The sequence below is a fragment of the Pan troglodytes genome, chromosome 8 (assembly GCF_028858775.2).
Source record: "Pan troglodytes isolate AG18354 chromosome 8, NHGRI_mPanTro3-v2.0_pri, whole genome shotgun sequence".
Classification (NCBI taxonomy): Eukaryota; Metazoa; Chordata; class Mammalia; order Primates; family Hominidae; genus Pan; species Pan troglodytes.
In genome coordinates this window covers 73,336,850-73,361,018 of record NC_072406.2, presented here as the reverse complement: position 1 = coordinate 73,361,018, position 24,169 = coordinate 73,336,850, and the positions used below count along the sequence as shown (strand labels likewise).

The following is a 24,169-nucleotide window of genomic DNA, read 5'->3' as shown; positions in this document are numbered from 1 at the left end:
CCCAGCTCATTCTATGAGGCAAGCATCATCTTGATACCAAAACCTGGCAGAGACACAACAAAAACAAAACTTAAGGCCAATATCTTTGATGAACATTGTTGCAAAGCTCCTCAACAAAATACTTGCAAACTGAATCCAGCAGCATACCAAAAGGCTAATCCACCATGATCAAGTAGGCTTTATCCCTGGAATGCAAGGTTGATTCAATGTATGCAAATCAATAAATGTGATTCATCACAGAAACAGAACTAAAGACAAAAATCACATGATTATTTCAATAGATGCAGAAAAGGCTTTCAATAAAGTTCAACACCCTTTTATGTTAAAAATTCTCAAGAAACTAGGTATTAAAGAAACATATCTCAAAATAATAAGAGATAAACCCACAGCCAACATGGTCCTAAATGGGCAAAAGCTGGAAGCATTCCCCTCAAAAACTGGCACAAATCAAAGATGCTCTCTCGCACCACTCCTATTTAACATAGTAGTGGAAGTTCTGGGCAGAGAAATCAGGCAAAAGAATGAAATAAATGGCATCCAAATGGGAAGGGAGAATGTCAAATTATCCCTGTTTGCAGATGACATGATTCTATAACTAGAAAACCCCATAGTGTTAACCCAAAGCCTCCCTCAGCTGATAAAAAACTTTAGCAAAGTTTCAGGATACAAAATCAATGTACAAGAGTCACTAGCATTCCAATGCACCACCAACAGTCAAGCTGAGAGCCAAATCGGAAAAGCTCCCCATTCACAATTGCCACAAAAATAATAAAATACCTCGGAATACAGCCAACCAGGGAGGTGAAAGGTCTGTACAATGAGAATTACAAAATACTGCTCAAAGAAATCAGAGATGACACAAACAAATGAAAAAAAAAATTCCATGCTCATTGATAGAAAGAAGCAATATCATTAAAATGGCCATATTGACCAAAGCAATTTACAGATTCCATGCTATTCCTGTCAAACTACTGATGACATTCTTCACAGAACTGGAAGAAAACAATTTTAAAATTCATGTGGAATAGCTAAGGCAATGTTAATCAAAAAGAACAAAGCTGGTGACATCACATTACTCAACTTCAAACTATATTACAGGGCTACAGTAACCAAAACAGCATGGTATGGTATAAAAACAGACACATAGACCAATGGAAAAAAATAGAGAGCCCAGAAATAGGACTGCACACCTACAACCATCTGACATTTGATAAAGCTGACAAAAACAAGCAATGGGGGAAGTACTCTGTTCAATAAATGGTACTGGGATAATTGGCTAGCCATATGCAGCAGATTGAAGCTGGACCCCTTCCTTACACCATACACAAAAATCAACTTAAGATGGATTAAAGACTTAAATGTGAAGCCCCAAATTATAAAAACTCTGGAAGGCAACCTAGGCAATTCCCTTCTGGATATAGGAATTGGAAAAGATTTCATGATGAAGACATCAAAAGCAATCACAACAAAAGCAAAAATTGACAAATGGGATCTAATTAAACTTAAGAGCTTCTGCACAGAAAAAGAAACTATCAACAGAATAATAAACAAAATGAGAGAAAATATTGGCAAACTATGCATCTGACAAAGGTCTAATATCCCACATCTATAAGGAACTTAAACAAATTTACAAGAAAAAAACAATCTCAATAAGAAGTGGACAAAGGACATGAACAAACACTTTTTAAAAGAAGACATACATATGTCCAAAAAACATATGAATAAATGTTCAACATCACTAATCATTAGAGAACTGTAAATCAAAATCACAATGAGATATCATCTCTCACCAGTCAGAATGGCTATTTTTAAAAAGTAAAAAAATAACAGATGCTTGGCAAGGTTGCAGAGAAAGGGGAACACTTATACACTGTTGGTGGGAGTGTAAGTTTCAACCATGTGGAAAGAAGCGTGATGATTCCTCAAAGAGCTAAAAAAAGAACTACCATTTGACCCAGCCATTCCATTAGTGGGTATATACCCTAAGGAATTGATATCATTCTACCATAAAGACACGTGCACACACATGTTCATTGAAGCTCTATTCACAATAGCAAAGACATGGAACCAACGTAAATGCTCATCAGTGGAAGACAGGATTTAAAAAATGTGGTACCTCATGTACCCTTGAGCCTAAAATAAAAGTTAAAAAAGAAAGAAAAAAAAAGTTAAAAAAAAAAAGAAAATATGAGGGGATAAGATTAAGTACAGAAATAGAGGAATTGGTATTGAAGAAGTGGAATAATATTTTGTCTTCTGAGATGGAAAGAAAAAAGATTAAACATTGCTATTGGGCTATATTCAGAGTTGTAGAGGCAGGAAGTTGATGAATTTTTATCAATAATCAACTAAAATTTTCCGTTAAAATGTAAAGTAAATTCTTTGTTGGAAGAAAACAAAAGATTTTCTCTTGTAGCATTTTGAGATCTATAAAATAAAGTACTGGAAGTAAATATATCAAAATATTTGCACTGGACTTTGGGTAATGAGATTACGAGTGATTTTGTTGTTTAGCCTTTGCAGAATTTCCCAGACTTTCTTCAGTAATCACATATTATTTCTTAACTTAAATTTGTCAGCATTTAAGATAAAAAATATAAACATTAGTATGTGTAGTATATATGATGTCAGCCAATCTATTTCCACATTTAACTTCCCCTTTTGTCTTAATCTAATCTGCCCATGGATCTTTGATTACATTACGTTCTGCCTCAACCCAACTCAATCTCTGTCCAGCCATTGGTAATTGGACCAGCAAACAGCTGTTTACCCAGGGAAACCAATTCATAGCCTTACCTCAGCCAATCCAGTTCTCTAGAGTGAGATATAGAGACTGCCATCCATTGTTGGTAGGTTCTGGAGCTAAAAAGTCATGTATGTGGAGCAGCATTACCTAGAAATAGAGGAAGCTGGTCTGCAGAGAGAAATGGAGGGGTGTTTCTAGAAAGGCAGAAACACAGGACCATGTGGCTTTAGAAAGACACAGAGACAGATACTACAATTCCCAATTTCTGGTTCCCAGGCCTGTCCCCATGAGCCCTGGGGGTTATTTCTTTCCAGTCATACATAATGTTTATGAGACAGCCAGTTGTATCCTTACTTCCACCCCCCAAAATTACATATATATATATATATATATATATATATATATATATATACACACATATATTTGAGTTTTGGAACCACAAACTGCTCACTTGAACAACATATGACCACTGACTTCATAAGAAATTTGGTGTAATACTGACGTTCTAAACCGAAAGGAGCAAACCTCCATCATTTTCTGCTTGGTCATATCATGTTTTTATGAATCTGGACAAGCATTTATATATGAGGAGATTTTATATAAGATCTGGATCTTCATCTTTTTTGAAAAAAAATTTCCTAGATGGAGCATCACTGAGCCCACATTTCTGTGTGACCTAAATTGGGCACTTTTTGAGCAGTTGCTGACCCTTTGGGGTATAACATGTCACCTTCAGTTCACAACCTGCACCACCCAGGTGGTACTTGCTTTGTTATTTTCCCTGCCCAGCTGTGTTCCTGTCCTTTATCTTTTAGGCCTCCATAGGAGTTAAGTTCCCCACCCTCTCTTCCAAAAGATCTACTCCGAATTTTTTCCCTCTCCTTCGCGTGCTTCTAAAGGTCAGATTCCTGGGTTCTTCATAAGAGATTACAGGCAATCTCGCTCCATCACCTGCATTTTCACCAGAGCACCACTTTTTAACTGAAGTTAATGGCTTGTCATTAAAAGGTGATGTTGGTGCGCCCGAGGAACAAGACATTTCATTTGCCTCAGCAGTATATCCATGGCAAAAGATAAAAGCTAGAAAAATCAAACACTTCCTCATTTCTCCAGAAAACCTTTCTTTTACTAAACTAAAAATACCTCCTTTGGAATATCTTTTATTTTTTCTGCAGAGTGAATCTTTGTCACCACATTATTATCCCAAATCCCAAACACAAGCCATGAGGTTGGAGGTTCTGATGAAGGATTCAATCTGAACATTAAAAGTACTAAACCTCAATTATGAAATTGCCTGGCTTAAAGAACTAATGAGATATGCATTTTTTTTTTTTTTTTGGCCCTGAGAACCTGTTTTGAAGAAGCAAACAATGTGTCATGAATTTCCCTGCTTCAGATGGGAGCAGTGCATGCTGGCCTTGAGCATTGGCTGGCCCGAAGCCCTCTTCACGCTTTAATGTCCTTGGAATAAACCAAGGGCAATAGGGATTAATGAAGGGAACTCACAGGAGATCTTAATCTCCAAAGTCTTGAAAATCTGAAGTCTTGGCATCTACTAAACCACAGAGGAAAATTTTTTGTTAAGAATGGATACTTTTTGAAGACTATGTGTAAAGAAGCGGATTATTTCTTTTACTCTCAAGTTTTTGAAAGCTTTTGATCTGAACCATTGACATCTTTCATAAGGAGCCCAATCCTTGGCCAGCTAGCACATTTGGGAGGATAGTCTTTGCTCTTAAGATCTGAGTGAACTTCTCCAGCTTACCACTTGAGAGCAGGAGATCAAACCCAGAATTGAATGTAGTTTAGGCTAGTGAAGAATGTCCCACCTTCGGCCGGGTGCGGTGGCTCACACCTGTAATCCCATCACTTTGGGAGGCTGAGGCAGACGGATCACAAGGTCAGGAGATCGAGACCATCCTGGCTGACACGGTGAAACCCCGTGTCTACGAAAAATGCAAAAAAAAATTAGCCGGGCATGGTGGCACATGCCTGTGGTCCAGCTACTTGGGAGGCTGAGGCAGGAGAATTGCTTGAACCTGGGAGGTGGAGGTTGCAGTGAGCCAAGATCATGCCACTGCACTCCAGCCTGGGCAACAGAGTGACAATCTGTCTCAAAAAAAGAAAGAAAGCAAGAAAGAAAGAAACGAAAAAAAAAGAATGTCCCACCTTCTATCTATAAAGCCGCACCTCTATGAGGTAGGAGGAAAAGGCATCCACTATGCCACTGCCTTCCATTAGTCAAGGTAACATATTTCTTGGCAGAAATATTCATAGTTGTGAATTTCAAACACAGTCAAAGTAGAGGTTCAGCCCAGGCTTACCTGTAGTCAATATTACCCATCTTGTAATCAGGTTATTTTAATATTTTGTTAACATAAAAATAACATGGATTGTGTATATTTATCCAATTCACCATTTTGAGTCTCAAGCAGACACAAGGAAAGATTGGCGAACTGATCCAGCAATGTACAGTCACCCTCAACAAGAATATTAGATGTTAACATACCTGACTTGAAGCTATAATTAAATGTACATCTTAAAGCTACTGCACAAGAATCTGGAGGGAATCAGACCCTTTCATTCTTTACTGACACCTTAACATTCTACACTGAATATGGAATATCTCTGCTTGTATTCATCACTATCAAGATTTGCGCAGAGCTTTAAATTATAACTTCATTTGCATAACCATAGGCTTGTTGCTAGGTATTTGTCTCATTTTTAGCAAAGTGAGAAATTAGGGACTCCAGTAGATAAAGAAGAAATAGCCAAGAGCCCCCTAGGATATAGCCCTGTGATTTCTGCCTGGTAACAACTATGGACACCCAAGGCAACTGGATACAGCTTAGGTCTCCACTGAAGTTCAAACCCCAGAATTCCAGCTTCGCCCCACAAAGAAAGAAGTTTCCATTTTTAGGAAGGAACATTTATAATGAAATGTGAAGCATGTTTTATTAGCAGTAAAGACCTCAGTGATAAGTAGTTGATTAAGTCAGTTTCTGATTTGCTGGTTTGCTAGAAAACAATGTTAACTAACAAAATAGAAAACAGATATTTAAAAAATATATATGTATCACTGTTTCTTCCCTAGACATACTCCTTCCTTCATGAAACATTAGATATTGGGGGAGATTAAATAATAAAATGACATAATGTCTCACTTAACAGAAACAGAATATTAAGTTACAGGTAAATGAATTTTCGAAATAACTGAAATTTACCGCGTTGAGCATCAACTTCTTAAAAATACATCAGATAGAGAAATAAATTTTAAATTACATATATTACAAAAATATAAATTACAACTTTATAAGGTTAATACATGTTATATAATTATATACATACAAATTACAAATTTATGACTTATTTTTTACCATTTAAAGCAGAAGGTATTGACTGTGGCTACTTCTTGATAACATGGGCTCCCTAATCAGGACCATGTATCTCTGTGGCACTCTCAGTATCCTAATATTTTCATTCATTCATTTTGATTTGGCTTTTTATAGTTCTTTACTTTCCTTTTTATTTTCAGCTGTTCAGCATTATTTCAATCTGATGGTTCTAAGAATCTTTCTCAGCCACCCCAAATGCTCTTGTTCTGAATCCTTAGTTTTGAATCCTGTTCTGAATCCTTAGTTCTATCTAATCTGCTATGTACAAGTAGACTAAATATTAGGGAGCATGTGTATGTGTGTGTGTGTGTTTGTGTGTGTGTCTGTGTGTCATAGGATTGTAAATCAGCCTTTAAGGACTCTTCCAAGAGTAAAGTCAGGAGTTTTAGTGACTGGGCATGATAGCCACACTTTTGATGGCTCAGAGTTCCCTTTCCTTCCCCTGGCTCTTAGCTAAGCTCCCAATAGTCGATGTGGCTGATTAAGTGGCATTCTGATAAATGAGGTATCAATGGGCCATGATAGTATATAAATTCTTTTCAACTGAAGCTTTAAGTACACAATTCAACTTTCAAGATCAACTCATTTCCATCCCCACATTGTGCAACCTTGATGTGCGATGTAAATGAAATATTATTGAGCATAAACATCATTTAACACATAAAGAGCAAAGTATTAATTTTGGGATCATAAATGTTTGGAAAGAGAAAAAAAGGGCAGCATATTGAAAAAAAAAAGGCAGCATATTAGCAAACACTCTTCTGATGAATCCTGAAAGAATTATACCAGTCACATGCTTCAGAGTCCCAGGAGGAGCTTGTTGGCTTGTTCACGCGTGTCTGTGGGCCCCAGCTGGAGACTCTGCTTCTGAAGGTCAAGGAAAAACAGTGCCTCCCTGAGTTTTTAAATTTTCACAGTTAATTCTGACCATTGTAAACCACAAGAAATGAACCCTCCACATTCTCACCCCAGGGTACTCCTTGTCTCTCTGTATGCTATTATTTTTCTCCTTTCTCTCCTCTTCATCTCCAACTCCGTTGTCCATTTCATCCCCTTTCTATCATATTTCTTGTTCCTTCTGCCCTTGCAGATAGCAGAGGCTCCCATGCTCTCTTCAAGAACTGTGAGATCTTTTGGTTTACTAAGGCACTGATCTATGTTCTAAACTTTTTTTGCTCAAAATTAATATATTCTAACATTCCTTGCCTTCCCCACCCACATTGCTCTTTAGTAATTATTTCCTCCTGCTTTTTGTTATAGTGAATGATTTTTCCCATCAATATCCCCAATACATTTAAATTCATTGAGAACAAGCATTATTTCTTACTCACATTGATATCTTCCATAACACCTACTAAACAGTAGTCATTAGATCTATATACATATACATGTAAATATAAACATATATTTAATTAAATTGATGCTATTAATATAAAGTAATAATAATTATATTAATATACTACATTTATGTGTTGTTTCCAAAGCACTTCAATATTCATTATCTTAATTTAAGTATATAGCAAGCCAATGGTTTTAATGGAACCAAAATAGGCATTTATTATTTTGCTTGCCCAGCATTCATTTACTTTTCTTCTGACACCAATACTCTGATTTTCTCTGAAAAATAATCTCTACCCTACTTTTATTCCAAGTGTTAGATGTGGCACTAACTCCTGCCCTGAATCCAGAAACAGTCAAGTGATGGATGTCTGACCTATCAGAGCACTGCATTCCCTGGACCGTAGTGATTGTTTCAGGGATGAACATCAGGTCCAAAAAAGAAAAAAGGGATTAAATTCTGGGACTTTTGTAAAACTGTCAGTAACACAAAATAGCTCATTTCTAATTGGTGTTACTGTGATTTTTAGAATGTAAGCCAACTTGGCAGTGTAAAGAAAGAACCAACAAGGAGAAGAGCAGAACTGAGGGAAGAAGAAAATACAATTGACTCTTGATGACATCATTTGAACCCCATGATCCAGCCATACCTAAAGCCTGCATAGAACATTCATTGCTTTATGAAAACCAATACATTTCCTTTCACCAGGAAACCTTTTGAATAGGTTTTCTCCACTTAAAAAAGGAGTCCTGACTAATCCAAAACTAATATCCCTGAAGATTAAAATTGTCCCAAGATCCATCTAAAATCATGTAATTAGCCCTCTCAGGATCAGAATCAGTTCTTAACTAGTGTTTTTTCAGATACCCTTCTCTCACTCATGGACTTTAAACTGCAAAAAGTTTTGAGGACCATGCTAGATTTTTCCTCTCCTCCAATGCACCCCATACTATTACTTCTCTTTGACATAGTGTTATAAAATACCAACGTCCCTTGGCAACATTCAAAGAGAGTCAGAAAACAACTTTCAAAATAAGTTAGTCAGTGGAGTTTTGAAAAAGTCAATTTCTTTGTATATAACCAGACGTGAGACTGCTAGATAGTATGGTAGTTCTTTATCTGCATTCCCATGTTTATTGCAGCAATATTTATGATAGCCAAGAAACGTACTCAACCTATGTGTCCATCAACAGATGAATAAAAATAAGTGTCTTATATACACAATGAAATACTGTTCAGCCATAAAAAAGAATGCAATCCTGTAATTCACAGCAACATGGGTGAGCCTGGGAACATTATGTTAAGTGAAATAAGCCAGACACAGAAAGATAAATACCATATGTTCTCACTCATATGTGGAAGCTAAAAAAGTTGATCTCATGGAAGTAGAGAATAGAATAGTGGTTACTAGAGGCTGAGAAGGGTAGGAGGAAGTGAGCATAGGGAAGTGTTGGTTAATGAATACAAAATTACGGCTAGATAAGAGGAAGAAGTGCTAGGGTTCTATGGCACTACAGGGTGGCTATAGTTAACAATAACTTAACTGTCTGTTTTCACATAGCTAGAAGAGAGGATATTTAATATTTTCAACACAAAGAAATGATAAATGTTTGAGGCAGTGGTAATGCTAATAATCCTGATCTGATCATTACACATTGTATACATACATTGAAATACCACACTGTACCCCATAAATATGAACAATTATTATGTGCCAATTAAAAATAAATTTTAGGCCAGATGAAGCGACTCATGCCTATAATCCCAGGACTTTGGGAGGCTGAGGCAGGAGGATCACTTGAGGCCAGGAGTTCAAGACCAACCTGGGCAACATAGTGAGACCCCCCCCCCAACCCCGATCTATACAAAAATAAAAAATAAAATAATAATTTTTTAAAAGTCCACTGTTGCCACAAATTTATTTTACACAGTTAAAATGAGTCTACCAAATATTGACAGCTTTCACAATTTTACTTATCCATAGTATGGGTGAATACAATCAGCCATGTTTCTTTCTATAGTTTCCTTCTGATCCCACATGTTAACACATGATTTGGTCTTTCCCTCCAGATCCAGGTAAGTCACTGTACCATGTGATGAGAATAGAAATTATTCAAGCAGAATAGATTTTTTTAAAATATCATGAACTGGGACAAAGGAATGAAATTGATCAAACCCTGCCTATGTGGCATGACTAAATAATTCAACAGCAGATAGTTCTGGCAATTCAGGCGGCTCACAGTAGTTAAGAGTTTAACATCTCTGCCCCAGGCAGAAAGAGGCTTGCTTCAGCTGCTTCAGCAATGCCTATCTGATATCAGCCCAAAATATTGGTCACTGTGTACTCATCTGTCTTCTTTCATAAAACAGAACCTACTGAAACAAGGAGAAAGGAAAACAAACCTGGAGGCTCTTGTGACATGCTGGCTGCCATAGCTGATAGGAATAGGAACTGTCCTTCCACTGGGTAAAAGGTCAAGGTCAGGCTTGTCAGTCTTTATTCACCTGTGAAGCTGAAGAGGTAATCAATCTTGGGGGATTACTTTTGTTTGCTGTTTGCCCATAGTACACACACACACACACCCCCACACACACCCACACACACACACAGGAAATCCTCATTATTGGTGGATTTACAGATTCTGTATTTGCAAATTTGCCAATGTGATAAAATCTGTCACTCCAAAATCAATACCTGTGATGTTTTCATAGACATACTCAGAATGAGAAAAAATTTTAGTTGCCTATGCAGTCCCAACTGAGGTGAATAAGGCCACAACACTTTGTCTTCTTGTTTCAGCTCTCATACTGCTACCAAGCATCCTTTCCACGGTCTATTCAGTGCCATGTTTTTCTCACTTTTTTGTGCTTTTTGGTGGTGATTTCACTGTTTAAAATGGCCCCCAACTGCAGTGCTGAAGTGCTGTCTACTGTTCCTGAGTGCAAGAAGGCTGTGATGTTCCTGACAGAGAAAACGTGTGTTAGAGAAACTTCCTTTAAACATGAGTTATAGTGCTGTTGGCTGTGAGTTCAAGGCAAATGAATCAAAATATATATTAAATAAATAATCACATAAAACAAGGTTACATATTGAGCAGTTGGTAAGAATGAATATTGTGAGCCCACAGGGAATCTAACTGTATAATTTTCCTAGAAGTAATGGTTCAGTATTTCATACTAAGTATTTACAGTTACCATGCAGAATATAACTACTTTGAATAAAGAGACTTGACCATACAAACATATATAATATGCATAGGTGAATGTATATACACATTATTTCTTTTCTTATATATGTATTTACTTGACAGATAAAAATGGTTTATAATTGGCTGCGCACAGTGGCTCATGTCCTTAATCCCAGCATTTTGGAAGGCCAAGGCAGGAGGATCCCTCGAGGCCAGTAGTTAGAGACCAACCTGGACAACATAATGAGACACCCTCTCTACTGAAAAAAAAATAGCCGGGCATGGTGGTGTGAGTTTGTAGTCCCAGCTACTCAGAAGGCTGAGGTGGGAGGATCACTTGAGCCCGGGAGGTCGAGGCTGCAGTGAGCCGTGATCATATCACTGCACTCCAGCTTGGGTGGCAGAGCAAGAGCCTGTCTCAAAAAGTAAAAAAGAGATTTTGAAAAATTGTATGTAATTATCATGTATAACATGTTGTTTTGAAATGTGTATACATTGTGGAATGGTAAATTGAGCTAATTAACATATGCATTACCTCACATATCTTTTTTTTTGTGGTGAAAACACTTAAAATCTACCTTCAAGATTACAGTAAATTATTATTAACTATAGTCACCATATATACATAGATCTTTAATTGGCATCATGTACAGGCAGACTTTCATTCAAATTCCCATTTCTTAGGAGAAATGCTACACTATCCTTTCTGTATTTAACATGACATTCCAAAAATAGAGCTGTGGTCAGAAAACTCAGGGTCTACTCCATCCAGTGCCAGCAGATAAGAGGTTATAAAATACTCAGTGTGGGACAATCTTGATGAGGGTATGAAAAATGAAAGATCTGACTTTGAACCAGTCAATCACTGCTTCTGTTATTTGTCCCAGTAACGATATTCACTGGGGAACCATGGAAACTGTTTATCTGAGAAATAGCAAGAAGGTACAAGTTCTACCACGCTCCCTTTCTCTGGACCTGATCCTAACCTCTGAATCTCCTTCACCACATGTGGCAATTACAGTGGGATCTTTTCGCCCACTCCCTACCTCCCAAGTTTAAGTGAGGCATTGATTTTTCTATCAAATCTAAGAGATTATAGTCATATTGACCAGAGTTTTATTGTCAGCCTCATAACCACAAACCCATATGGCACACCTGCTAGGGAATGCGTGGTGCAAGGCAGTTTGAGGCAATACAGAGAAGTTCAACATAGGGTTAGTATTTTCAGAAATCATACAATGATCACAGGAAAAAAGCGGATATAAAATTCCAATTTTATACTTTTGAGGACCTTAATTAATTTGATATTTATGTGAGCTAATTCAGAGTTCCCATTAAAATAATTGAAAGCGCAGTAGCAGGTCCAATGTCATGACTCAGGCAGAAAGTAGAGTCATGCGCTGATTAGCAATGTTTTGGTTAATGACAGACAGGGTATTCAATGAGGGTTCCATAAGATTATAATGGAGCTGAAATATTCATATTATCTAGTGATATCATAGTCGTCCTCACATCATCACAGAGCAACAAATTACTCATGCATTTGTGGTGCTGCTGGTGTGAATAAAACTGCAGTGCCAGTCCTATACAAGTCTACATACATATAGTTATTTTTTTTTTTTTCTGCTTTAAGTTCTGGGACACAAGTGCAGAACATGTAGGTTTGTTACATAGGTATACATGTGCCATGGTGGTTTTCTGCACCTATCAACCTATCATCTAGGTTTTAAGCCTAGATGTAGGTTTTAATGCTCTCCCTCCCCTTGCCCCCATCCCCCAACAGGCCCTGGTGTGTGATGTTCCCCTCCCTGTGTCCACGTGTTCTCATTGTTCAACTCCCACTTATGAGTGAGAGCATGCAGTGTTCAGTTTTCTGTTCCTGTGTTAGTTTAGCACATACAATTATGTATAGTATGTAATAGTTGATAATGATAACAAACAACTATATTACTGGTTTATGTATTTGCTATACTTTTTAATCATTATCTTAGAGTGTACTCCTTCTACTTAAAAAAAGAAATGTTAACTGTAAACCAGCCTTAGGCAGGTCCTCGAGGAAATATTCCAGAAGAAGGCATTGTTATCATAGGAGATGACAACTCTATGAGTGTTATTGTCCCTGAAGACGTTCCAGTGGGACAAGATGTGGAGGTGGAAGACAGTGATATGGATAATCCTGACCTGGGTAGCCCTAGGCTAATGTGTGAATTTGTGTCTTAGTTTTTAACAAAAACATTTAAAAAGTTAAAAAATAAATAAATAATTTTTAAAATAGAGAAAAGCTCATAGCATGAGGACATAAAGAAAATATTTTTGTGCAGCTGTACAGTGTGTTTGTGGGTTTTTTTGTTTTGTTTTGTTTTTTTGAGATGGAGTCTCGCTCTGTCACCAGGTTGGAGTGCAGTGGTGCGATTTTGGCTCACCACAACCTCCACCTCCCAGGTTTCAGCAATTCTCCTGCCTCAGCACCCTGAGTAGCTGGGACTACAGGTGCGCACCACCATGCCCAACCAATTTTTGTATTTTTAGTAGAGACCGGGTTTCACCATGTTGGCCAGGATGGTATCGATCTCTTGACCTCGTGATCCGCCCACCTTGGGCTCCCAAAGTGCTGGGATTACAGGTGTGAGCCACAGCGCCCGCCCTGTGTTTGTGTTTTAAGTCAAGTGCTATTACAAAAGAGTCAAAAAGTTTAACAAAATTTAAAAGCTTATAAAGTAAAAAAAAAAGTTATAGTAACTAAGATTAACTTATGATTGAAGAAAGAAAAGATTTTATAAATTTAGTGTAGACTAAATGGTTAGAAAGCCTACAGTAATGAACAGTAACGTTCTAACCCTTCATTTTCACTCACCACTCCTCACTCACTGACCCAGTGCAACTTCCAGTCCTGCAAACTCCATTCAAGGTATGTGTCCTGTGTAGCTGTACCCTTTTTTTAAATCTTTTATATCATATTTTGACCATACCTTTTCTTTATTTAGATGTGTTTATAAACACAAACACTTACCATTGTGTTACAATTATCTGCAATATTCAGTACAGTAACATGTTGCATGGTTTTATAGTCTAGGAGCAATAGGCTATACTATATAGCCTAGCTCAGTAGTAGACTACACACTATCTAGGTTTGTCTAAGTACTCTCTATGATGTCCACACAATGGTGAAATTGCCTAAGGATGCATTTACCTGAATGTAATCTCATCATTAAGTGATGCATGACTACATTAGCACGTAAGCCTTGTGAGATAGAGTGTACTATTTTATTTTTTATTTGTTTACTTTTCTTTCAGTGGTAATTATGTGGAATGCTAACAAGGGAGCGCAATACATTGTTGTTGAATTAAATGGAAGGTGTCTGATATTTGGTGATATCATCCTAACCCAAAGCTCTGGCCTTAGACAAATATTGACGGTTATAAATCAATTTTTTTTTTTGAAACGGAATCTCACTCTGTCTCCCAGGCTGGAGAGCAGTGGCACGATCTCAGCTCACTGCAACCTCCGCCTCCCAGGTTCAAGCTGTTCTGTCTCAGCCTCCTGAGTAGCTGGGTTTACAGGCGCCCACCGCCATGCCCAGCTAATTTTTTTGTATTTTAGTAGAGGCGGGGTTTCACATGTTCCCTAGGCTGGTCTCAAACTCCTGAGCTCAGGCAAGCCACCGGCCTCGGCCTCCCAAAGTGCTAAGATTACAGGCGTGAGCCACCGCGCCCAGCCTTAACTCCATACTGCTTTTTTCCAAATTGCTTGAAATGCTTAAGAAAAACAAATCTTGAATCCCAGCACTTTGGGAGGCCAAGGCGGGCGGATCACCAGATCAGGAGATCGAGACCATCCTGGCTAACACGGTGAAACCCTGTCTCTACTAAAAATACAAAAAATTAGCCGGGCGTGGTGGCAGACGCCTGTAGTCCCAGCTACTGGGGAAGCTGAGGCAGGAGAATGGCGTGAACCCGGGAGGCGGAGCCTGCAGTTGCAGTGAGCCAAGATTGCGCCACTGCACTCCAGCCTGGGGGACAGAGTGAGAGTCTGTCTCAAAAAAAAAAAAAAAAAAAAAATGATAAAGAAAAACAAATCTACTGCACAAGTGTCCCCTGAACATGATACGAATATGATAGAAGGAATGAACACAGATAGACAAGGAAGGAGAGAGAGAGATAGGATATCGGTAAAGGGAGGCAAGTTGGAAGACAAGCACCGAAGCTTTATTAGGCTCTGGTAATGTTGCAGCTAGTTTAGAGTATACCAGCCAGAACATCCAGCTAAACATTATGGATTGAACACATGCATTTACTTTCATTTTTCTCCCCAAATCTATTACAAATAATTATAGACACACGAACTTAGCAGTTCACAAGTTTTTCTTCCTTGCTTATAAACTTTAAAACCTTTTTTAGTTCCTCATTCCTTATCAGTAAGAGAAAAATTAGAATTACCAAGTAAATAAGAAAGTTCTCTAACATAAAAAGAGGGTGGAAAATACATTAAAAATGGCCATCAAAGATGAAAAGATACAAAAATATTACCATAAGAAAACTTAGAAAATTATCATTATAGCATCAGAGAAAAGAGTAGATATTGAAACTGAAAGAAAGTAAAGACCACAGGAAAAAAGAAATAGAAGGTAGAAAATTATTAAATTAATAATTTATACCAAATTCCTAGAACTGAAAGACAAAAGTTTCCAGATTTGTTGGACTAACCTAGTACCCAGTATAATGAAAAAGACCAATTGAAGACCCATCACCAGTACACAAGCAACAAAAACTGCTAGAATGAAAAACTGTCATATAGAAGGAATCAGGAGACAAACCAGTATCAGACATTTTAATGCCAACACTAGAAGCTAAAACCCAAAGACAAAATGTCTTCAAAATTCAGAGATCAGAGTGATTTCCAAAATTTTGTACTGCTATGGTTTGGATATGGTGTGTTTGCCCCCACTAAGTCTCATGTTGAAATTTGATCCCCAGTGTTGGAGATGGGGCCTAGTGGAAGGTGTGTGGGGTCATGCAGGAGGATGCCTCATGGATGTCCTGGTGCCATTCTTGCTGTAATGGGTGCCTTCTCACCCTATTAGTTCCCAGGAGAGCTGCTTATTAAAAAGAGCCTGGCATGTCCTCCACCCTTTTGCTTCCATTCTTGCCATGTGATCTCTGCACACACTTGCCATGAGTGGAAGCAGCCTGAGTGCCTCACTCGAAGCAGATGCTGGCACTGCACTTCTTGTACAGCCTGCAGAACCATGAGCCAAATTAACTTCTTTTCTTTATAAATTACTCAGCCTCAGGTATGCCTTTATAGCAACACAAATGGACTACGACACTGACATGGTTTTGCTGTGTCCCCACCCAAATCTCATCTGAATTGCAGCTTCCATAATTCCCATGTGTCATGGGGGAGACCTGGTGGGAGGTAATTGAATCATGGGGACAGGTTTTTCCCATGTTCTTGTGATAGTGAGTAAGTCTCATGAGATCTGATGGTTTTATAAAGAGAGGTTTCTTACACAAGCTCTCTCTTGCCTGCCAGTTTGTAATATGTGCCTTTTGCCTTCCTCCATGATTGTGAGGCCTCCCCAGCCATGTGGAACTGTGAGTCAATTAAACCTCTTTTCTTTATAAATTACCCAGTCTGAGGTATGTCTTTATTAGCAGTGTGAGGACAAACTAATACAGACATATATCTAGCCAAGTTATCAATAAGTGTGGAGATAAAGACTTTTTAAGCATGGGAGACCTCAAAACCTTTATCATCTATGCCCCCATACTCTAAAAGATGCAGGACAATGTTCTCCACCAAAAGGAATATATTAACCAAAAAAGAGAAAGACATAGAAACAAGGAAACTCAGGATCCCACATAAGAGAGAGGCAAAGCAAGTCCTAAGATGGTAATGAAGTCCCAGGGTGACCTCTGTGCCCAGGCTCAGAAAGCACAAATCTAGACTGGAGCATGAGCAAAGAAGGCTCCCCAGAAGTTCCCTCTACAAAAAAATAAATTAAAACAGATATATCACCTCATATGTTCCAATGTATTCAGAGTTATTTAAATATGACAGAGACTGGAATACATTTTTTTGAACATAAAATTAAGGATTGGACTAGCAGATCTCTAAGTCTTTTTCACCTCAAACAACCTATGATCTATAACCCGTGACCCTGCATTCTTGCAAGATAAAATTCATATTTTAGAGCCAAGGTCAAAGATGTATGGTTCATGCACTTACCCGGGAAAAGAGCCAAACAATAATATTAAGAAAAACATTTTATTTATATGAGGATTTTAAAAGTGAGCTATTTAGCCATATAAGCTCTGCTTCCTCCAGTCAAACCACAGCCCATTTCCCCACCTTCTTTCATGCACAGATTCCTTTTCAAGAAGTTTTATCATATGTACTAATCAGGGTTCCCAGAAAGAGGGCTGTAAATAGACCACAAGAAATACCTTTACTAATACTGGAATCTCCCATGGACAGACACACTGGTCTGCAGACTAAGAGAATTTAAGGATTAGGAAGCCACTTAAGTATAAGACTCTCATTAGCCAATTTATCCTTCCATTTGCTAATGACCAAAAATAAAACTTTAAATATGTGTGAAGGGTTCTAAGTAACTAGAAATATAAGTCTATTTCCTTAGAAATCATTTTTTTCTCTTTAGCTTCCATATAATCCCAGTTATGAAGATTGGTTCACACATTTCATATCTAGCAGAAATGAATGCCCGACCTTAGCAGTAAGTATAAAAACAGACAAGAAAACTCTTCTTTCTTTTCACTTTCCACTCATTTCTAGCTTCATTTCCACTCTAGTTGTTGTCCTTAGCTGTACCTTTCCTGTTGCAGCCTTGGCCTGATCCTACTTGCCACACTTTCTCCAACCTCCCCACTATCTTTAGTCTGTCTTTGTCCTCAGATCCCCTCTCCTTCCGGGATGATCTCCAACCCTGCTGCTCCTTATGCCAAACCACTGGGGAAGCACCATCAACAAGTCTTAGTGACAAGGACATTGGTCAAGGGCAACTTGTTCAGACGTTTCAGGAAATCAGGACAAAAAGCCAGTCAATCCTGGGGTTCCCTTCATACTTCAATACTGTCACCAAGAAAACACAATGCAAATTGCATGTAATCTGAAGAATCAGGAAACCCAGGAATGCACAGGGCACTCAAAAGGTAAATGACCACATATGCCTTGGGTTTAGGGAGATATTCATCTGAAGATGTATTTGCAAGATGTCACATCTGCATTAAAGCTGTAAATTCTTAAATCTGTCTAAACTGGGATTCTTAATGTCAGGGGGAGGCACCTTCTGCTTTGAGTGTTTGCAGTAGACTAAGGTACAACACAACAGCCTGAAAGTGTTCATGCAGACAGCAGAAGGAACAATTCATTACATTGGAAGAACCTAATCCTTCTAGATAAGTATACCTTTGTATATAAAACTTACATTTAAAGAAAAAAAAAAGTTAAAGTCCACGAGAGGAATTGCAAATTCACCTGCTTACGGGTAATTTGTCAGGAGGTAACAGAAATGACTGGCTATGGGCACGTGTTATGGATGGGAATGGGGGAACCATAGGGTATTAGAGGGGAAAGATCCTATATAGGAGCAGTTGCTGCTTAGCTCCAGCCATTTGCTGTCATGCAATAACATAAGCCTAGTATCAACCTCTGTTTCACTCTTTAATTGTAAAATTTCCCAGATTTTAAAATGCTACAAAGGAAAAAAAAATCTGTAAACTTGCACCAATCTAACCTGTTACAGTTTAGAGAGTCATGCAAATTTTTATCTTTCCCAGCCAAACGGCTCAACAAATGAGCGGCATCAGTAAGGTTTAGATAACCCTCTTGGCAACATTTCCAAATTTCAAATACTTCAAACGTGACCTCTGGCTCTTTACACATGCCCTTCTCTCTCATCGACGTCAGCAGGAGTTAAGAATTTATCAGATCAATTATATCAAGATTTTCAAATGTCAGATCTTCTTTTCATCTACCCTATAGCAAACACATTTATTTCATAATCCTTTGAAATATGGGATTTCAGCCTAAACAAAGAACATTGAATTGTTTCTATTTAAGAAAATATTTATATTAATCAGAGGCCAAAAGAGACTTATGTGAGTTGACCAACGATCAGTTCTCTGTGAGTTGCATTAAAAACGTTTGACATCAAGTTAGGTAAAAGTGTCAGGAAGTATTCTTAAAGCTTGGCTGCTCAGGAAGGATTTAGGGATGTGAGTGTTCAGTTGAGCATTAGGACATTATTGGTGTTTTTCCCCAGCAAGTGTTTGGCAGATACTGTTTCCTCAGGATATGATTGTCCAATTCCTTCTTTAAATTTAAGCTAGTATTTTTATTAGGGCACATGGATTAGAGAGGATCCATGTGCCCTAATAAAAAGAGAAATTGCTTGGCAAAAGGTAAAATTCAAACACTAAGCAACATCTTAAATTGAATTGCCTTGAAATAACCTTACAACAAGGTTATAAAAGTTTAAAACATTTTAAGGGTCAAAAGCTCTGAATCCCATGGCATTTCTAATTAGCAAAATTCAGTTCATAGAGGGGAACTAAGCTCTCAAAATTAAATCCAGCTGACGCTCCCAACGCTCCTAACTAGTACACCTGACTGAGCCATGGCCTCCATTTTTTCTATAAGACATTTGACTGATGTTACAATGAACAATTACACTTAGTAAGTTATTTTCTAGAATGTCTACTCATGGGTTTTATGCTTACAATGAGTTACTTACATTTTTCTCAAGTCAGTTTATGCCAGTTTACTTACTATTAGAATTACACAATTAAATACACACAGACTGAGGAAATATGAATGTGGAAAGAGAGACTTTGGTTTCTATAAAAACCTGGTTGAGTACATTAGAAAGAGTTCATAAAAGCAAGTTTGAAAGAAAATTAATCAGTAGGATGTGGGTGAGATATCCATGAAAGAGTAGGATACATTTGTAAAACTTTAGACAGACTCTGCTTTCAGACAGCTTTACAATGGTCTTTAACTTCAAGCGCTGCTCTTAATAAATGGGAACCAGTAGAAACAGTAGAAAATGTATTGTGGGTATAATTTATACAAGAAAGATGAGTGAGCATTCCAATTAGTGCACCTACACTCAAAGGAAAGGCACTGGCTTTTCATCAGAAAAAATTGACAAATAAATACTTAAAATATGTGCATCTTATTTTCACGAATCTCTTTTCAATTACTGACAAATTTATCCACCAATGGCAATCACATTAGATAATAGAGCTGCTACTATGGACATTTCAAATAAACCTTATGTTTAATCTAAACAAGGTAATATTTCTACCAAATGTATGATGTTTTAAATGCTTGTCAACATAGAAATTATCTCCTCAACATACAATCATGTCAACCTACTGCAAAGTTTACATTGCAGTGGACTAAAATCAAGGTAATGCCTATGGAAAATTCTCCATTGTGAGGTGGCTTTTTACTCCATGATCTGATGAAAACTTTTATGTTTACAACTAATACAAATTGATTAAATGACTTTATATTTCTAAAATAACTCTGTTATAGAAATCTCTGAAATACTAATAATTAGGGCAAAATTTCAAGATTTGGTCATCATTAGTAATATTATGTACCAGACACTTTGCTAAACACTATCCAAGTTTGTATGTTTGTTTTGCACAGCACTTATTTTATACATGAGAAAATTAAGTTCCAGAGATAATAAAAAGTTGTTCATGGTCACTGTGTGTGATGTATGGGGCAGAGCCAGAGCTTGGCCTTCAGTCTCTTGAGCTCTAAAGCTGGTGCTTATTGTCGTTATGATGTTATCAGGAGTTCTACAGAATATGCCTCTTTGATGTTACTCAACTAAAGGCCCCTAGATTCTTTAGGCTATCCAGATTTTATCTTTAAAAGTTACCGCATACAGTTTTGAAATCACTGGTTGTAATGTGTAATTACATAATTTTAAAATACTAGATAATTCTTCACAAAATTTCTTCAGAACACAAAGGTATTCATACTCATTATTAATAAGAAGTACTTCCAAGGAAGGATATAAAGAGAATAATTCTGGGATTTTATTTTAATTCGTTTATCCACACATCTACTCCGGGCCTTATGCTCAGCACCGAGAACACAAAGGTGTCTAAGACATTGTCACTGGATTTAAGAAACACATGGTCTGAGTGAGGAAGAGACAATGAAGTAGTTGTAACATAATCTGACAGCAGTTCTAACGGAGATTCCATAGTAAATGCAGTAGAAACTAGGAGATAGTGAATGTGCAGGAGGGTAACCTAGGCAGGGGTAGCTGACACCTCCCACAGAGAGGAGCCTTTTGTCACCGACATTCTTTCAGTTGCTGGTACCTGATGCTAAGAAGAAGCAGATGATTTTACTCAATTTTGATATTAACTTTCTACAGAGTGCATTTACTACTTGCCGTCTCTACAGAATGAATTCACTACTGCCCGCACCCAGGTGGAGCATTCCCACCACACTGCCTTCTCTACCCTAGGGTGCCACTGTGAATTTGAAGTAGGTCTTGCCAAATAGCAAAAATGGGGACAGTCATTTTAGGCAGAGAGAGAAGTCCTATATTTGAACAGGCATGGTAGTATGAAAAAACAACTAGGCAGGGCAAGAAATTTGTTATACCTAAGCACAGGATACAAGGAACCAAATTACTGTAAGGATAACCTAAAGTCAAGCCTGAATCTTAGCGGACTGGCTCAGGAATCTGGATTTTATCCTATAGGCAATGGGCAGACTGGGTGGTCTGATGTCTCTAGAGTCCTAAGTTTAGCTCTTGGCTCTGCCATTTAGCTACCACACAATCTCAACCTGTGAACCTATTGAACCAAGGAAATGACATAAGGCCTACCTCATAGTGTGGTTGTGTGGATTAAGGGAGATGATGAATGCTGAATACCCTGTTTGGTACTTGGAAATGAGTGGACAACACACATGAGCTTATTGAAGGAGTTTAAACAAAAGAATGATGTAATTGGATCGGTGACTTAGGGAAAAAAGACACTCTGGCAACAGTGTGGAGTCAGGAAGATAAATAAGAGATTTATTTTTGCAAAACTACAAGTAAGGAATGGGGAACGTCTGAATTCTAGGGAACATTAGTGGTACTTGAAGCAGGCAATAGGTTCTAGGGATATTTGGGGCAGAAAGGGTGGACTAAATACGAGGGAGGAAAGAGCTATTTTATTAGCAAACTAATAATCAAAATGATTCACATAATGTGTGTGTGTGTGTGTGTATAAATGATTTCTTCTACATTAAACTCATTTATTTTTACATCTGGGTTGGGAATCAACTATACCAAATCCAGTTCCGATTCAGCGCTAGCTGGCTCTATGACCTGTGCCTCAATTTCTTCATTCATAAATATGAACAAAATGTTCATTCTACCCACACATAGGATTTTGAGAAGAATGAGGAACTGTATTAACAATAATTGCAAGTTCTATAATAGGTATTGAATTAATAAGAGTGCAGTTGTCCATGGTTATATACAATGTTTTGGAGGAAAAAGTTAATACGAGCTCTATGCTATTTATTGCAACTTTTCTTTAAGTCTCAGATTATTTTAAAATAAAAAGTTAAAACAATGATAAAGGTGTGAATACATCTGAAACCCATGTGTGAATCTTAATAGCTGTCATCAGACATGCGGTTTGCGGAGAAATGGGCCTATTCAAGCTGAGTTTAAATGATGTTCCCCTGGTGGATTGAACGACTGCCCAGTGACACACTGACTCTTGGAAGCTCCCTTTTGGCAGCTTGCTGAAATTTGCTCTTGCCAAACATTTCTTTCTTTTCATGTAAGAATGACAGTAAACAGCCAATTCAAACAAGAACTGTTTGGCTTGTTTTAAAGAAGCCTTTGGAAAACTGCTTTGAGTTGCCATTTGTCATTGCCACCAAATCCTGGGGAAGTGGGGGGTGAAACTGCAGTGTCATTCCTTAGCCCATCTCCAGGAGCTTTTCTTATTTGTTCTTTCACACAGATCAGAAGGTCCATGTGGAATCTTCTTGGAACCGAAATCGCCGGCGCAAGAAGGGCAGATGAACATTTTTTAATTGAAAAGTAATACTGTTTAGCAGCTTCCATTTCCCTTTGAACAGAAGACTTTTTTGAAGTTTTGATTAATAGGGCACATTAGTCAGAAAATAAGATTTATGTGTGTGTTCTACCATGCTGAGGTTATAGGTATGAGCACAGAAAAAAAATAAAAATAGTTGCTGCCTATTGCATGTTTATAATATGTCAGCTACTGGGCTATGGATTTTCCACATATAGTATTGCTTTGTTTCCTTCTAATAAACAAACAAGCAAACAAAAATACTTTACTAAAAAGTAAACAGGAGTTTAGCATGAAGCAACTTACTAAGAGTCTCTACTTTTAAACTCTTAGACTAAGTAGACTCTTATTTCAGAACAGTTATTCTTATCTAACACGATATACGGCAACTAGTCGGGGTAGATCTGAGTTGTACTTTAAGTAAGAAAATAAATACATACAAACAGCCTTCATCGAAGTCATCTATCATTGCTGTGAAACTACTTCAGATGAGCCCATCTTACAATCACCCACTCCCCCATCCAACGACAGGAAAAATATTTTAAAGCACCAGCACTGACTGAAGCAGAGCCTCTCCCAGCAACATAATCACTGGATTACAATTCTCCTCACACACATGTGCAAAGGAAGGTCTTTCGAATAGAGCAAATACTCCATTAAATACTCAATTAAAGCCATTTCCAGAACGTAAAAGAATGTGATTTAGGTCACACACATGATGTCAGAACTATGGATTGAATCTCATCAATGCAATGAAGCAGAAGAAAATAAGATTGAAACCCGTTGTTTGGCTTCATGTAGCTAAAACAACTGCCTGATTAACTAAATTTTTCTCTTTCAAACCCGTTGTCATGGTACTGTGCAGAGAGAATCTTAGACAGAGCCTGCAGAAAACAAAAAATTTGTGACATCTTGCCCTGACCCTTATTTTGCAATTATATTAGGGCTGTCATTCTGGGATGACGTAAAATCATTACAGTCTCTTAAAAAATCTCAGAAATTCAGGAGAAAATAGTCAAGGCATCAGTTCAAGGCCATATTTTAAATTATTTTAAAGATGGCTTTATTATTTTCAAATATTGTGTACATTTGAAACTCAGATATATGTGAGTACTAAAAATAAATCCAATTAAGAAAATGAAAAAATGACAAAAGGCCTCTATTATAAAGTAATATATCAAAAATATACAGTTATTTCAGTACCCAGACATCGATTGCTTTACTCTGGGATAAATGAACTACAGGTCAGGTGCAATGGCTCATGCCTGTAATACTAGCACTTAGGGAGGTCAAGGTGGGAGGATTGTTTGAGCCCAGGATTTGGAGACCAGCTTGGGCAACACAGCAAGACTCTGTCTCTGTGAAAAATTTAAAATTTAGCCAGATGTGATGGCAGGTGCTTGTA

General features: G+C 37.7%; 1 long non-coding RNA gene across 1 annotated transcript in view; it reads right to left on the bottom strand.

The window, feature by feature from the left end:
- Nucleotides 1-6,796: 6,796 nt before the first annotated feature.
- LOC134807171 (uncharacterized) overlaps nucleotides 6,797-24,169 on the bottom strand; it is a 34,597-nt gene continuing 17,224 nt past the window's right edge. The window contains exons 2-4 of the long non-coding RNA XR_010146896.1: nucleotides 10,176-10,442; nucleotides 9,884-9,993; nucleotides 6,797-7,008 (exon numbers count right to left, since the gene is read on the bottom strand). This is a non-coding gene — a long non-coding RNA (uncharacterized LOC134807171). The remainder of the gene's footprint in view (nucleotides 7,009-9,883; nucleotides 9,994-10,175; nucleotides 10,443-24,169) is intronic.